This window comes from Saccopteryx leptura, chromosome 2, assembly GCF_036850995.1.
Source record: "Saccopteryx leptura isolate mSacLep1 chromosome 2, mSacLep1_pri_phased_curated, whole genome shotgun sequence".
Lineage (NCBI taxonomy): Eukaryota > Metazoa > Chordata > Mammalia > Chiroptera > Emballonuridae > Saccopteryx > Saccopteryx leptura.
This window is the reverse complement of record NC_089504.1, coordinates 221,457,823-221,472,836: the sequence shown is the minus strand read 5'-3', so window position 1 is coordinate 221,472,836 and position 15,014 is coordinate 221,457,823. Positions and strand designations below refer to the sequence as shown.

Genomic DNA, 15,014 nt, shown 5'->3' with positions numbered 1-15,014 from the left:
AGCTGACCCAGTGACCCCTAGCTCAAGCCAGCGACCTTGGGCTGAAGCCAGTGACCATGGGATCATATCTATGACCCCACACTCAAGCTGCTGAGCCCACACTCAAGCCGATGACCTCAGGGTTTTGAACCTGGGTTCTCAGTGTCCCAGGTCGACGCTCTATCCACTGCACCACCACCTGGTCAGGCCAGAACTCCACTTTCAAAATTCCAGTTTTAAATTATAAATCCACACTATTATTGCATTAGTGTAAAGGGCCACAGATTTGACTTTTATCATACTCACAGTCAGCTGCCCTAGGAATATCTACTAAACTGAAAAGGCATGTTTGCTAGGCACCTGAGGGCATCTGTGATTCAAAACAGTCAAATAAGAGAGATTGGTAGGTGCCTAGATACATAAGAAAGCAAATACAGCAAATCTGTGTAGTACATGGATCTGCTCGCTGTACAACTTCTTCATCTCCTCACTATTTTGAAAGGTTTTAAAATACTAAAAGTTGGGGATGAAAATGGAAATAGAGATATGTACACAATTCATAGGAAAATATATTACTCATGAAACTAATGTAAGAAATATATTGTTTATTTGGTCAGTTTTTCACATCTATATACTGGATACCAATTATATATATCCTGCTAAATTCTGAGTACTCACTGGGAACAAAACAGACATAGTTTTTCCTTCATGTAGCTTACAGCCTAGAAAAGGAGAGAGATGGTTGAACAAGTAATTCCTGTAGAATGTGACTTCGTTTTACCTTGATTACTTCTGTAAAGACCCTATCTTCAAATAAGGTCACATTCTGAAGTGCTGGAGGATAGGACTCTTAACATCTTTTCCGGAGGGACGCAATTCAACCTATAGCAGGAGGTGATCAGCTTTGCATTTTAGAAACATCCTCCTGGCTATAGGGTGCAGACTATATTGCAGAGTAACTTCTCACTAAACATCTCAGTTAGGAAATGTTTGTACTAATCTTAGCAAATGACAACAGTGACTGGACAATGATCATGGTCATAATATAGGATAGAAAGAAGTGGACTACTAGAGAACATTTTAGGAGCTCATCTTGGTGTGATTTGATTATTGAGCTGGGAGAGTGAGAAGGGTTCTACCTGTAGATGAAGGTTGAGGCTCTCATGTCTCGTCCAAACCTCCATTCCTGAAACTCATGGTCAGCACAGGGAAGAATGCCCACTTCCTGGCTCCCCGTGCCCCAGAACCTCACTTCCACTCTCAGATGCACCTGCTCCAGCTGCCACACCACCATTCAGTAAGAGCTCGAAGTATCTATTTACTGATAATTAGATCATTCTGTACATTCTAAGCTTCTGGAGAAAAAAAAAACTCCTTTGTTTATTTCTGGAGTCATCAAATGTCCATTTCATGTTCTTTAACCCTGGAAGTTGTTTAAATAAATGTTTCTGATTTATTTTTTTAAGGAAATATTTGTTTGAGTGCTACATGGAGGATGTTTGCTGCATTACTTCCAAAGATCTGCATGACCCTAGTAGTGGTTAGGTAAAAACTGTCTGCCTTCTGAAATTGAGCACACTGGCTTGTGCATTAAAGTCATTCTCTGAAAATATGCATATAATCTTAGGGATTTAGCTAGGAATTCTGGAGGGAATACTAGATGCCCCCTAAGAGATATCCTTCCCTTCCTCTGCAGCAGTAGAAACCCCAAGATTTTAGTGAGCATGTGGCTGCCCAGAAACACTCCGACATTTTCCAGCCACCCTTGCAGCTAAGTATGGCCACACAACTTAGTTCTGGTTAATGGAAGCCAAGTGTGCTACTTCTGGGATGTAGCTTTAAAGAGAGAGGGCAAGTTCTTCCTTTTATCCTTCCCCCTCCTTGCTCATTAGAATTTGGATGTCTTGGCTCCAGTCTGAGGAGCCCTCCTGGACCATGAGGTAGAGAGTACTTGCTAAGGATGGAAGAGGGACAAGGTAGAATGAGCCTGAGCCCTTTCTCACCATTGACCTTCCGTATGAGCCCTGACTGCCTACATTTATTTAAGAGAGGAATTTCTTGCTGTGGTAGACAGGATAATACCCCATCCCCATAAAAAGAAGTTCACATCCTACATCCTGGAAATTGTGAACATGTTACCTGATGTGGGCACTTTGCAAGTGTGACTAATTAAGGATCTTGAAATAGAAAGATGATCCTTGATTACCCTGCTGAGAAAATGTAACCAAGGGGTTCTTATAAGGGGGAGGTTGGAATGTCAGACAAAAAGGAGATGTGATGATGGAAGCAGCGAAAGTTGGAGTGAGGCACCTCGGCAATGGAAGAAAAGCCATACACTGAAGAAGGCATCTGGGCAAGGCAGGGAGTCAGATCCCCCCTGGAGCCTCCAGAAAGGACTTGGCTCTGCCCAACCCTGACGTTTAGTTCCAGAGGTCTCACTTCAGACTTCTGACCTTTAGAACTTTAAGATAATATATCTGTGTTGCTGTAAGCCACTAAGTTTGTGATGATATGTGACACTAGTAATAGGAAATGAATATACTGCTTAAGTGACTGTTATTTTGTGACTCTGACACTTGCAGCTGACTCCAATCATAACTGGTACAGAATTTAGTATCTGGAAGTGAAAAATGTCTGACACAGAACCTAAATTGCCTCAGTGATTGGATGTGAGGACTCAGGTTGCAGCCCGGAAGAATGACGACCCTTGGTACATGGCCATGAGACATCTGGTGGCATGTTCCCTGTGTTAGTTTAGAAGGCATACTACCTGTTGACCAAGGCTGAGCATTAGAAAAAAAACAGTTGGAAAAATTCAGAATTTGGGGCATATTCAGCTGCTTCCTGCCACTTCCTACAAAGTCTGAGAGAGAAGTGAACTTAGGGGGAAGCCAGCCGGTCTGTAAACAGAACGGAGACTATTGCTCTGTCAGGGATGCCCTCTCTGCCTGGAGCCTACAGTGTAACTGGACTGATAACTGTGGTCTTGCTGGATTAAATAACCCACTGCTTTCCTACCCCCAGCAAAGATAGCCTGTGCAGATGGTATTACTGACATCTCAAAGTTTTACAAAGGATGTTATATTTCAATATCTCTGCCAGACAGTCCAGAGGCAAACATCCATATGGGGTTGTTACCTTCCCAACCGAGCCCTTCATTTCATAAGGCCTGAAAGTAGCACTGTTACATTGAGGAGAAACGAATAGGTACACAGCCACCAGCAGCTGAAAAGATGCTGTCTTCGGGCAATGATCTGGGCTTTGGTTCTTGAGAATGGAACAGGGCTGCCAAAGAAAACACAGGATGCCCAGTTACATTTGAATTTCAGAGAAACAACAAATTATTTTTTAGGATAACAATGTCTTAAATATTTTCATTCTCAAGTGTTATTTATCTTCTATTTGAAATTCAGGTTTACCTGGGAATTTGGTATTTTCTATTTTCCACTTTGCTAAATCTGGTGACCCTAAAATGAAACAAACATCTCAGGAGCCTGCTCAGTTTGTGAAGGTGACAATTGTTTTGTTAAGAAAACCACAGACTGGCCGGCTAATGCAGATAACTGAACAATCAGTAAAGCAACTGCTGGGCCTCTGTATCTGTTTGATTCCCAAGAAAGGTAAACTCTCTAATGCTCACTTCTGATATGGCTTTTAAAGATGAAGAGCGAGGCAGTTTTCCTGCAGGTCACCATGGGGAGGATAATGAGCAACAGACTGTTGTAGGGTCGAAGGTATGAGATGAGCTGACCAAGAAATTGACTCTGTTGCCAGAGAAAGGGCCCTCACCATTCCATAGGAGTTGACCACTATTACAGGCCGAGGGCTATTGGGTCTTCCCATGAACTTTCTTTCCCAAATGGGAGTTTTACTTGAACTGCTCTTTTCTTACTGTACCATGGTGTATCACTCATTTTGAAGCAGATATCTTTTCTTTTAGTTCATGGGTTTCTGGACCATGAGGAGCCCCTTTGGATGGATGACGTACTATGTACACTGCCCAAGATGCCGATTTTGGAGCTGGAAGTTGTGCCTTCACGGGACCTTGAAGGTGTTGCTCTTGGGAGAGGTACGACTGTGTACTGCAGGTGGGAAGAAAGGCATACAGATATCTGGGTGGCCAAAAGGGCAGGCTTGCTCTGGGGGGAGGTTGCTTTCCCTACCGTCATCCCCCCTTCTATAGCAGAATATCTTTTACTACAGCATGCTGGGATGTCATGAATAAATTGTGGTTGTTCCAATATGATATCTTTGTTTTCAGGGCAGGCAGATAGGTCCTGGAGCACACAGAGCCTCTGGCCACAAGCACCCTGTCCTCTTGCTCCATTGTGTAATTGTCAGGAAATGGTTGAGATGCTCTGAAGTTGGAGTGATCACAGTCTATGCAAAATCATTCTCTCTTCTAAGACCAATTACAGGTTTGGGGGATTCCCCGAACCACCCTAAGTTTTAATAATTTGTTGGGAAGCTTACGAACTCACTGTAGATTGTTGTACCCAGGGTTATCATTTATTACAGGAAAAAAAACCACAGATTAAAATCAGCCAAGTGAAAAACACATAGGGCAGAGTCCAGGAAAGTACCCATTGTGGCGCTTCCATTGTCCTCATCCTGTGGAGTCATGGGTAATGTTACTGTCCTGCCAACCAGGGAGGCTCAGCCATGCTTGGGGTCCAGAGTTTTATCAGGATTCCATCATGTCATACTGCTCATTTCCCACATGGCTGATCTCAACCATGAGCCTTTCTTGAAGCTGGACTAATACCACGTGACCTAAAGTCCCCACAGAGTTCACCCTAGATCAAACAGACTTTTTGCCATGCCCAGCCCCAATCTAAAAGACATACCTATGGAGCATGGCAGCCTATCAGAAGCTGGAGACAAAATCCAGTCTTCTTCTTGGGCAAGGTTAAATTCCTTATTGCACAAATACATTTGTCTATAATAATAGAACCCCAATCTTTAATTGAGCATAAAGCACTCAGAATCAAGAGCCCTAACCTCCCATGTGTCTTGTTATGACTATGTGACAAAATTCTAGGCCACTTCTAGGAAGTGTCCTTAAATGGAGGGGGCTTGTTCCCCTTTCTTCTTGCTGCTTGGATGGGTATTGAGAGACTGTATTGGCCCATAAGGTGAAGCTTCATGTTCAGGACAGTGAAGAACAAGGTAGCAGGTGCCTGGGATTCTGCTGATTAAGGCTCCAATTATATAGCTGCTCAGATAAAACATTTAAGTATGTTTAAGTGGCTCTTACTTTGTATTTTCTGTCCTTTGCAGCAGGATCTAATTTCAACAATTGCTTGAAAGTTACTTCTATATTGCTTATACCCAGATTTGCAAGCTCTTTGCTAACTAATCACAAGATTCCATCTTTAATTCAACTCACCTGCATACTGTCAGACCTTTCCTGGGAACTCTCTGGAGTAACTCTTGCCTCGCTAGGGCACTGGCCTTTGTCCTAGGCTTTTATCACATCCAGGCATTTTACTTTCCATTTTCAGCTGAGACATCATAGCAAGAAAGACTCTTTTCAGGGTATATAATCATACTTTTTAATAGCTAACTGATTGGAGATTTGACTTCATTCCTAAGCTTTATATCTAAACCTTCAGGTCAGTTTTCTTTATTCATCTTTTTTAAATTGACAAACAGATATTTGTTTAATCAAAGTGTAGATTTATAGGTCTTTCTAAGACCTCATATTTGAATTTTATCCACATTTTATCAAAATGTACCAGGGTTCCTTATGCCTAATTGTTTCACATCAGATAAACAGAAAGCAGGATAAGCATTAACTCTTTTATTTTTATGTTTTTGATGTTTTGTTGTCTTTTGTTCTTCATAAAACTTAGCCCTGGCTGGATACTTCAGTTGGTTGGAGCGTCATTCCAGAGCATGGAGGTTGCCAATTTGATTCCCCCGGTCAGGGCACGTACAGGTGCAGCTTGATTTTCCTGTCTCTTTCTCTCCCTGCCTCTAAAAATGAAACAAAACAAAAGACTTTACTGCAGCTTTTGTATATTTCTAAGAAATGAATCGTTAAAACATAATGGATGAGTAAATACTACCTTTTTTACATTATGAAGATGGGGATTTTATCCTTCCTTCACTTAATAACAGCAGGATATTGGAACATTGTATGACCTCTGGCACCATCTTCTTAGTTTGTCAGTATTAGAATTAAGGTTAGAATACAATAGAATGGAAGAAGTGACACTAAAACCCAAAAGTCTCATTTCTAATTTGCCTACCATAATACTTGATTTCTCATTTTCATGGTAAAATATATATATAGTATATGTATATACTGAAAACATGAAAGTTAATTTTCTCATTCTTATGCAAACTCAATGTTTAAAACATCAATATGTATCAATTACCTGTTTCTTACTTTGTTCTGTCATACCCCCATGGAAAGAAAAGATATACAGGGTGGGACACAAGAGAGTTATAATTGTGAGTACATAAAACACAGAGTTTATTCTTGTATTATTATTTATTAATTGCTGTATTTTTTCTCCATATAAACACCTGTAAACCTACTCTTCCCCCACCCTGTCTCACACCTGAAGAATGGAAAAGTCATGAAGTTTTAGGAGGGTAACCTAATAGTAATCATTAGACAAGGGTTGGCCAAGGATTTGTGTATTTAGTGAAAAAGGCCTCATAGAATTTTCTTGCTGGAAGGACCCTAAGAACTTATTGACACAAGGATCTCCCTTTTCCAAATGGAATAACTAAGTCCAGGGGAATCAAAGGAATGCTAAAGGTCACCCTGCTAATTAGCAACAAAGCCAGATTAAGCAGCACCCAGGCTGTTCTGGCTCCTGGGTCAGGACTCTTCTGTCACCTCCCACATCCTCTCTCTGATGGGCACAGAAGTTTAGTGTCATTAAGGTGGAAGTGAGAGATGTCATGAGCTGCAGATGTGTTTTGATGCTCGCTCAGAAAACAGTGGGAGCTGGCTAACTCACACTCTTCTGATTGGAAAGAAACTTGTATTCTGGGGAAGCAAGGGATTTCTATCTCTAAAATAATGCCAAAACAATTTTTCTGCCAAACCCAAACCAAAGAAAGAACATGGAGGTTTCCAGAGTTCATTAGCAAACACAGACCACCTAAAGAACAACAGCAAGTTTGTGTCTCCCTTGTGGGTTGTATACTCCTTGAGGATGAGGATTACTCAGCTTTGCTGGTCCTGACATTTCTTCTTAATGAACAAGGCATATAAATCATTGCTTTATACCCTGGCATTGGGCCCCTTTCAAAAAAGCGCTTAATAAGCATGTGTTGAATTTCCAGAAATATTGTTTAATCATACTTTAAAAATAAAGGGCTCTGGGGATCACTGAATTAAATTCTCCAACCACTAGATGCTCTTTCCTCTTTGGGCTACTCAGCTGTGCAGCCAGAAATGGATGGTGGGAGTGGAGCTGAGGCTCATCTGCTAAGACCCCGGAATGTTGGCTATGTTGGAGAGTGTTTGGAGAATGCCTTGGACACTGAGGAAGTATTTCCAAAGCAGTATACACACAGAGGTATTTGAACCAGAGAACATGCACTCGAATATCACATTTTCACTTTCATGTGAAATGTTTCTGAGGTCCATCCAGGCTGTTCCTTTTTCTTGCTGAGTAGTAGTCTACTGGGAGGATCCTTTTACTGTCTGGGTTTGCTCTCTTAACTCCCTGAAACAAAATGTTTTCCCATTGGGTGGTTGGAACTGTCCTATGACTAGAAACTTCAAACCTAGACAATTTCTTGCTGTCTCCATGCCAGCAGTTGAGAGGAAACCTGCCCATCGTTTCCACTGTGTATACAGGGGGACAAGATGAGAAGATAATTTTCTTAGTGTTGGTTCAACATTTAGCTCCTATTCTTAGACTCCAGCTAATGATACCTATTTTTCAGTGAAAAAAAATCATTATAGTATGTAAGTTATACATCAATGAAACTTTTTTTTGGCTCAAGGATCCCTATTTTTATTTTTAAATTTTATTTTTTAATTACAATATACATTCAGTATTATTTTGTATTAGTTTTAGGTGTATAGCATAGTGGTTAGGTAATTATAGACTTTACAAAGTGTTCCCCCTGATATTCCCAGTACCCACCTGGCACCACACATAGTTATTACAGTATTATTGACTTTGTTCCCTGGGCTGTACTTTACATCCCTGTGACTGTTCTGTAACAGCCAGTGTGTACTTCTCAGTCCCTTCACCTTTTTCACCCAGTACTCCAGTGCCCTTCCACTCTGGCAACCATCAATCTGTTCTCTGTATTTATGAATCTGTTTCTATTTTATTTGTTTGTTTTGTTCTTTAGATTCTACATATAAGTGAAGTCATATGGTATTTGTCCTTCTCTGTCTAACTTTTTTACTTAGCATAATACCAAGTCCACACATGGTGTCGCAAATGGTAAGATTTCATTCTTTTTATGACCAAGTAATATTCCATTCTATATATGTACCATACATTTTTATCCACTCATCTATTGATGGGCACTTGGGTTGCGTCTGTGTCTTGGCTATTGTAAGTAATGCTGCAGTGAACATAGGTGTGCATATATCCTTTCGCATTAGCGTTTGGGTTTCTTTGGATATAATAGAGCTGTTTAAAAAAAAAGAGTAAAAAGAATGGTTCTTCCAGGACCATCCCAAGATCACTTTGCACAAACAGGTGCCTCACCTGTTTTTTCCATGGTAACCATTATTCTTTTCTAATGTGGAGGATCTCCCCAGTAGGGTGCTTTGATGTACAAATCTAGATACTATTATATCAAACCAGGCTTGATGATATTTCAAAAACAAGAATTTATAATTTCTGGACATAATTATTATTATTATAGTAGTTAACTCATGATACCAATGCCCTGTCCAAGTATATTAGTCCATTAAATTAGGAGAAAAAACTGCTTTTCTAGTTTGGAGAGATGGTGGTGTGACTGGGAGCCCAGGAGAGCTTTGTGAGCTTTTCTTGCACCTGGCAGCTGTTTGGGGGCAGCTCCAGGGGCAGGAGGCAGGGTATTTAGGGTGTAGACTTAAATGCCTTCACTAACAACTGTGGTATGTTGCCTACAGACATCTCCATCACCACAGAAATGTGGGGAAATTGTATTAGGAAAATTCATCTTGTTCAAAGGCAAAAGAATGAATGGAACATTTTGGGGTCATCATGATTAGGTAGTGCTTCTATTATCAGCAAGTGGTTCTCAAACTTCTGTGCGCATTGAAATCTCCTGACTTATTAAAACGGCAGGTTCCTAAGCCTGGCCTCAAGGTTGCAGAACTGAATGGGAATAAAGGCCAGAGCATGAATCTTTAAGGAGCCACCAAGGTGACTGTTATGCTAAGGGTCCTCAAAACACAGTGTAAGGAACTCTGGATAGAGGAAAGAAGAAGAAAGTGGGGGAAGTTGTTGAGAGAGAGAGGAGGGAAGGAGAGAGGACAGGAGGGAGGAAGGAAGGGTGGAAGGAAAGGAAGGAGCGAGGGAGGAAAGGTCAAAGGGAGGGAGGGAGGGAAGGATAAAGGAGCGCTGATGAAGACACCTAGTCAGTCAGGCCTTGTTGTTTAGGCACCTCAGCTGAATTTAGTCAAAATTCCTTCTAAACCTCATTGTCTTATATTTATACCTCACACTTAGTCCTTATCCTTACCTGCCTCTTAGCCTTGCTTTCATATAGAGTCCACCTGTGGTAGGCTGGAGACAAATAGTTGTCAAAGGGTTTTCTCTTGCACACACCCCCAACCAGCAGGGGACAAGACTGAACTGGAGGAAGATTAAGTCTTTTCTCACTGACCTGTTAGATGAGTCTCACTTCAGGATCTCTGGAAAGGAACCTGCAGGGGATTGATTTTAGAGAGAGGAGAGAGAGAATAAGGGGGCGGGGAAGAAATGGGAGGCAGCAACTCATAGTAGTTGTGTCTTGTATGTGCCATGACCAGGCAAGCCTAGGGTTTTGAACCTGTGACCTCAGCATTCCAGGTCAACGCTTTATCCATTGTGCTACCACAGGCCAGGCACTTTCTTCTTACTTTTTAATGTTAGTAGAGGATTCATAGTTCTAAAACCCTGCTTATAGGGAAGCACAGAGTTGGTTGAATTGACAACCCAGCTCCAGACAGAATTCTTTCCCTAGTGAGGGCATCCATTCCATTGTCATATAGGGAGACAGACATGTCCTCCTGTCTGTGAGACCAGCACACGGTGGTCCAGTGGTGATTCCTTAGCTCTAGAGATGTTTCTGTTTTCCATCCTCCTTGGCAACAACCCAATCCATGAGCTTTCTCTGGGATATTCTGCTTACCCCCAGGCCCCATGTTTGTAATGTGGCAACCATGTTTGTAATGTGGGACTCACCCCCTCAGTCACTTGATTGAACCAAAAGTAGACACTTACCCCAATCAGGCCTGCTCAGAGCCCCCTTTTCTTGGAAATGTGCAGTTAAAATTAAGATATTCCCATCCTGACACGGGCTGGTTTCTTATATATTCTTATAGGAAGAATGCAGAGGCTTTAGCACTGCATTTCTACCCATGAGGAATGACTAGCCTAGAAATCTGAGTTGAGAGACAAGAGAGTTGTGAGATGGAGTGACTGCACTCAGTTCCCAGGTCAGTCTCTTTCTGAGGCCCGCTGACCTCCTGAGCTTCAGTTCCATGAGTCCTTCCAGTACTGTTGGAATAAAAGATGCTTTTACGGTTGTTTAGTCCAGCGCTGACCTGCATTCCCGCTTCCCTTCGTCCGGCTATGTTCTTGTTTTAGCTCACATCCCTTTCTCCTGGAGGTGGGGAGCACATCCCATTGTCTTCCTTATGAGTGCAAAAGGAGCACTTCTCAAAAAACTGGGGTGATTTGAATTATTCACTATAACATAATATGTTGACTCTATTAGAAATTATGAAATTATTAATTTTTAGGTGCACAGATGGAACTATGGCTGCTACATTTAAAAGAGTCTTTGTGTTTTAGAGTCACATATTGAAACATTTATGCCCATAATGATATGATGTCAGGATGTACTTCTGAACAATACTGGAGGACAGGAAGTGGGCAAGGGCACAGATGAAACACGGCTGACCTTGGGTTGATAGCTGTGAATCTGGATGACTGGGGTTCATTGTCTTATACTGTCTGCTTTGGTATACAGTAGGTATAAAATTTTCCATACTAAGAATTTCTAAAAATACCAATGGGAATTTTTGCAGGGGAATCCTGAAATAACGTGAAACTACCAACATTAGTGTAGTCTTTTTTTTTTAATTTTTTATTTATTCATTTTAGAGAGGAGAGGGAGAGACAGAGAGAGAAGGGGGGAGGAGCTGGAAGCATCAACTCCCATATGTGCCTTGAGCAGGCAAGTCTAGGGTTTCGAACTGGCGACCTCAGCATTTCCAGGTTGACGCTTTATCCACTACGCCACCACAGGTCAGGCAAAATTTGTAACTTTTTTTTTTTTTAGAGAGAAGAGGGAGAGAAAGAGAGAGAGAGAGAGAGACAGAGAGAGAGGAGAGACAGAGAGAGAAGGGGGGGAGAAGCTGGAAGCATCAACTCCCATACGTGCCTTGAGCACGGTTTCGAAACGGCAACCTCAGCACTTCCAGGTCAACGCTTTATCCCACTGCGCCACCACAGGTCAGTGAAACTACCAACATTAAAAAGTAAGAAGAGCCCTGGCCGGTTGGCTCAGTGGTAGAGCGTCGGCCTGGCGTGCGGAAGTCCCGGGTTTGATTCCGGCCAGGGCACACAGAAGAGGCGCCCATCTGCTTCTCCACCCCTCCCCCTCTCCTTCCTCTCTGTCTCTCTCTTCCCCTCCCGCAGCCGAGGCTCCATTGGAGCAAAAGATAGCCCGGGCGCTGGGGATGGTTCCTTAGCCTCTGCCCCAGGTGCTAGAGTGGCTCTGGTTGCGACAGAGCGACGCCCCGGATGGGCAGAGCATCTCCCCCTGGTGGGCATGCTAGGTGGATCCCGGTCGGGCGCATGCGGGAGTCTGTCTGCCTCCCCGTTTCCAGCTTCAGAAAAATACAAAAAAAAAAAAAAAAAAAAAAAGTAAGAGGAAAGTGCCTGGCCTGTGGTGGAACAATGGGTAAAGCATTGACCTGGAATGCTGAGGTCACAGGTTCGAAACCCTAGGCTTGCCTGGTCACAGCACATAAGCAACTACTATGAGTTGATGCTTCCCATTTCTTCCCCGCCCCCATATTCTCCCTCTCCTTTCTCTAAAATCAACAAATAAATTTAAAAAATAAAACCCTAAAATATAGGAAGAAGGTTATTGAATTAGAAATTGAATATTGTGACTGCAAAGGTGGTCACCCCTAGTGGGAGTGGGTTTCGTGTAACCTTTACTAGTGTGTGAACAGAAACATGTAAGGCATGTGTGTCCCCACTCACTCAAGGGAAATAGCAACTTGGGGGTTTGTGTTCAATTTACCTCTGGTGATGCAATCCCAAATAAAACATTCTAGGATCTCTAGCTTTCTTTTAAATTAAAAAACAAACAAACAAATGAACACATTAAATTAGATACTTAGTTGTTTTTATTTTACTACAAATTATTTGACAGAATTAAGAGTAAGAAACACTGCCTCAAAGTTGAACATTTTCGCCTGACCAGGCAGTGGCGCAGTGGATAGAGCGTTGGACTGGGATGTGGAGGACCCTGAGGTTCGAGACCCTGAGGTCGCCAGGTTCGAGACCCTGAGGTCGCCAGCTTGAGTGTGGGCTCATCTGGTTTGAGCAAAGCTCACCAGCTTGACCCAAGGTTGCTGGCTTGAGCAAGGGGTCCCTCGGTCTGCTGTAGTCCCCCGGTCAAGGCACATATGAAAAATCAATCAATGAACAACTAAGGAACTGTAATGAAGAATTGATGTTTCTCATCTCTCTCCCTTCTTTTCTGTCTGTCCCTATCTATCCTTCTCTCTGACTCTCTCTGTCTCTACCACAAAAAAAAAAAAGTCGAACATTTCCCTCATAGGTTGAAAAAATACGTGTCAGAAAATAAAGCATGCTGGGAGCTTTCCAACAGCTCTAAAAAGCTCAAAAGCTCCCTGTTCTATGCGGACCATCTTATTTAGAGGAGTGAGTAGGAGGTGGAAGATGCTTGTTGAGTAGTCAAGAGCATCTGATTTCATTCTTTATAGATTATTATAGTTAAGGGTGGTCTTTCTTTAGAGTATGAATTTGAGGAGAAATATTAAAAATTTTCTTTTTAAGTTGTGATTGTCCACTTCACCTCTATGCCTACCCATTTTCAAGGTGTCCAAAGTCCGTTCTCTGTAGGAGGCCCCAAGGGGACAATCTGCTGCTAGTATGACACATCACTATCCTGATTTTAAGGTTACTCTCACACTGTGGACACATTCTGGGGCTCACCTCTGAGACCAGCAGTCTTGCCCATTCAGTGGCTGAATGTTCCATTTCTTTTTGTTGGTGCCTTTGCTCTATTGGCCCATTTGCCCCTTCCTTCCATTTACAACACTTACCACATTGAGGCTCCTGCTTACTTAGCAACACTCCACTCCTGTCTGGTCTTCCTGTTGTAGCTTTTTGCTTTTATGTAAACACGTGTCTACTCAAAGCAAGACATTCTACCAAGTTGTGGCTCTTTTGAATCCAAGGACCAAAGACCCATGCTCTACTTGATGGAAACAGGAAATCATTGCAAGAATTCTTTTTCTTCAAAATGCATCTGGACCAAAAAATAACAAAAAAATCCATTTCTCCACTTAAGGGCCCAGTGACCCCCTTCATTGCATCTCCAAGTATTCACGAATTGAATAAGATGATAGGTTTAGAACTACAAGGACAGCATTCAAAGTTTATATATATAAATAATTCTTATTAATTATATATAATATTATATTATTAATATATAATATATAATAATATATTATTAATAATAATTTCATATATATGGTGGTATATATATATATATACACCACAAAAAAAATAAGCAAATAATATAGCTGAGACAATGAACCAATTAATAGTTGACATCATTTTCCATGGAGCCATATTCTTTTACAGAAGAGGTGATATTAATAAGAAGTAAAAACTAGATCAGACCTTTCATCACTATATCCTCAACCCAACCTATATTTTAAAGTGCAAATTTCAGACCTTAAAATAATGTTTAATTTAAAATATTTTATTTTATTTCATTATTTTATTTTATTTTTTAATTAAGAGGAAGGGAGATAAACAGACTCCCGCATGTGCCCCGACCAGGATCTACCCAGCAACTCCATCTGGGGCTAATGCTTGAATCAGCCAAAATATCCTCGGTGACAATGCTGACAAACCAATCCAGCCACTGGCTGTGGGAGGGGAAGAGGGAGAGAAGGGGAAATAGAGAAGCAGATGGTTGCTTCCCCTGTGTGTCCTAACTGGGAATTTAACCTGGGACACCCATACGCCGGGTTGATGCTCTATCCACTGAACCACTGGTCAGGGTCATTTTAAAATATTTTAAAGAAAAATGCAAAGGCCCTTCAAACCACAATTCTTTCTGTGGATTTTATTTCTATAGATGTACTAATAAACAAAGTATAATACAATTATATATATAATATACTAGAATTCAGACTAACAGTAAAGTTGCTTAAGGTCAGACATAAGAAAAAAATTTTGAGCCTATTTAGTATATCCAGACAATAACTTCAGATATTAGATAAATGGTTTTGAACATTTTTATCCAGAACCCTCAGGAAAGAAAACCATATTTTTTTATTAATTTTAATGGGATGACATTGATAAATCAGGGTTCATATGTTCAGAGAAAACATCTCCAAGTTATTCTGACATTTGATTATGTTGCATACCACTCACCCAAAGTCAAATTGTCTTCTGTCACCTTCTATCTCAGGGGTCCCCAAACTATGGCCCGTGGGCCGCATGCGGCCCCCTGAGACCTTATATTCGGCCCCCTCCGCACTTCCAGAAGGGGCACCTCTTTCATTGGTGGTCAGTGGGAGGAGCACATTGACCATCTCATTAGCCAAAAGCAGGCCCATAGTTCCCATTGAA

At 41.6% G+C, this 15,014-nt stretch overlaps 1 protein-coding gene across 2 annotated transcripts in view; it reads left to right on the top strand.

The window, feature by feature from the left end:
* DYRK1A (dual specificity tyrosine phosphorylation regulated kinase 1A) overlaps positions 1 to 15,014 on the top strand; it is a 269,710-nt gene that overhangs the window by 20,333 nt on the left and 234,363 nt on the right. For both annotated transcript variants that reach the window (XM_066370200.1, XM_066370199.1), the window contains exon 2: positions 3,920 to 4,048. The gene's annotated coding sequence lies outside the window, so the exon portion shown is untranslated. The remainder of the gene's footprint in view (positions 1 to 3,919; positions 4,049 to 15,014) is intronic.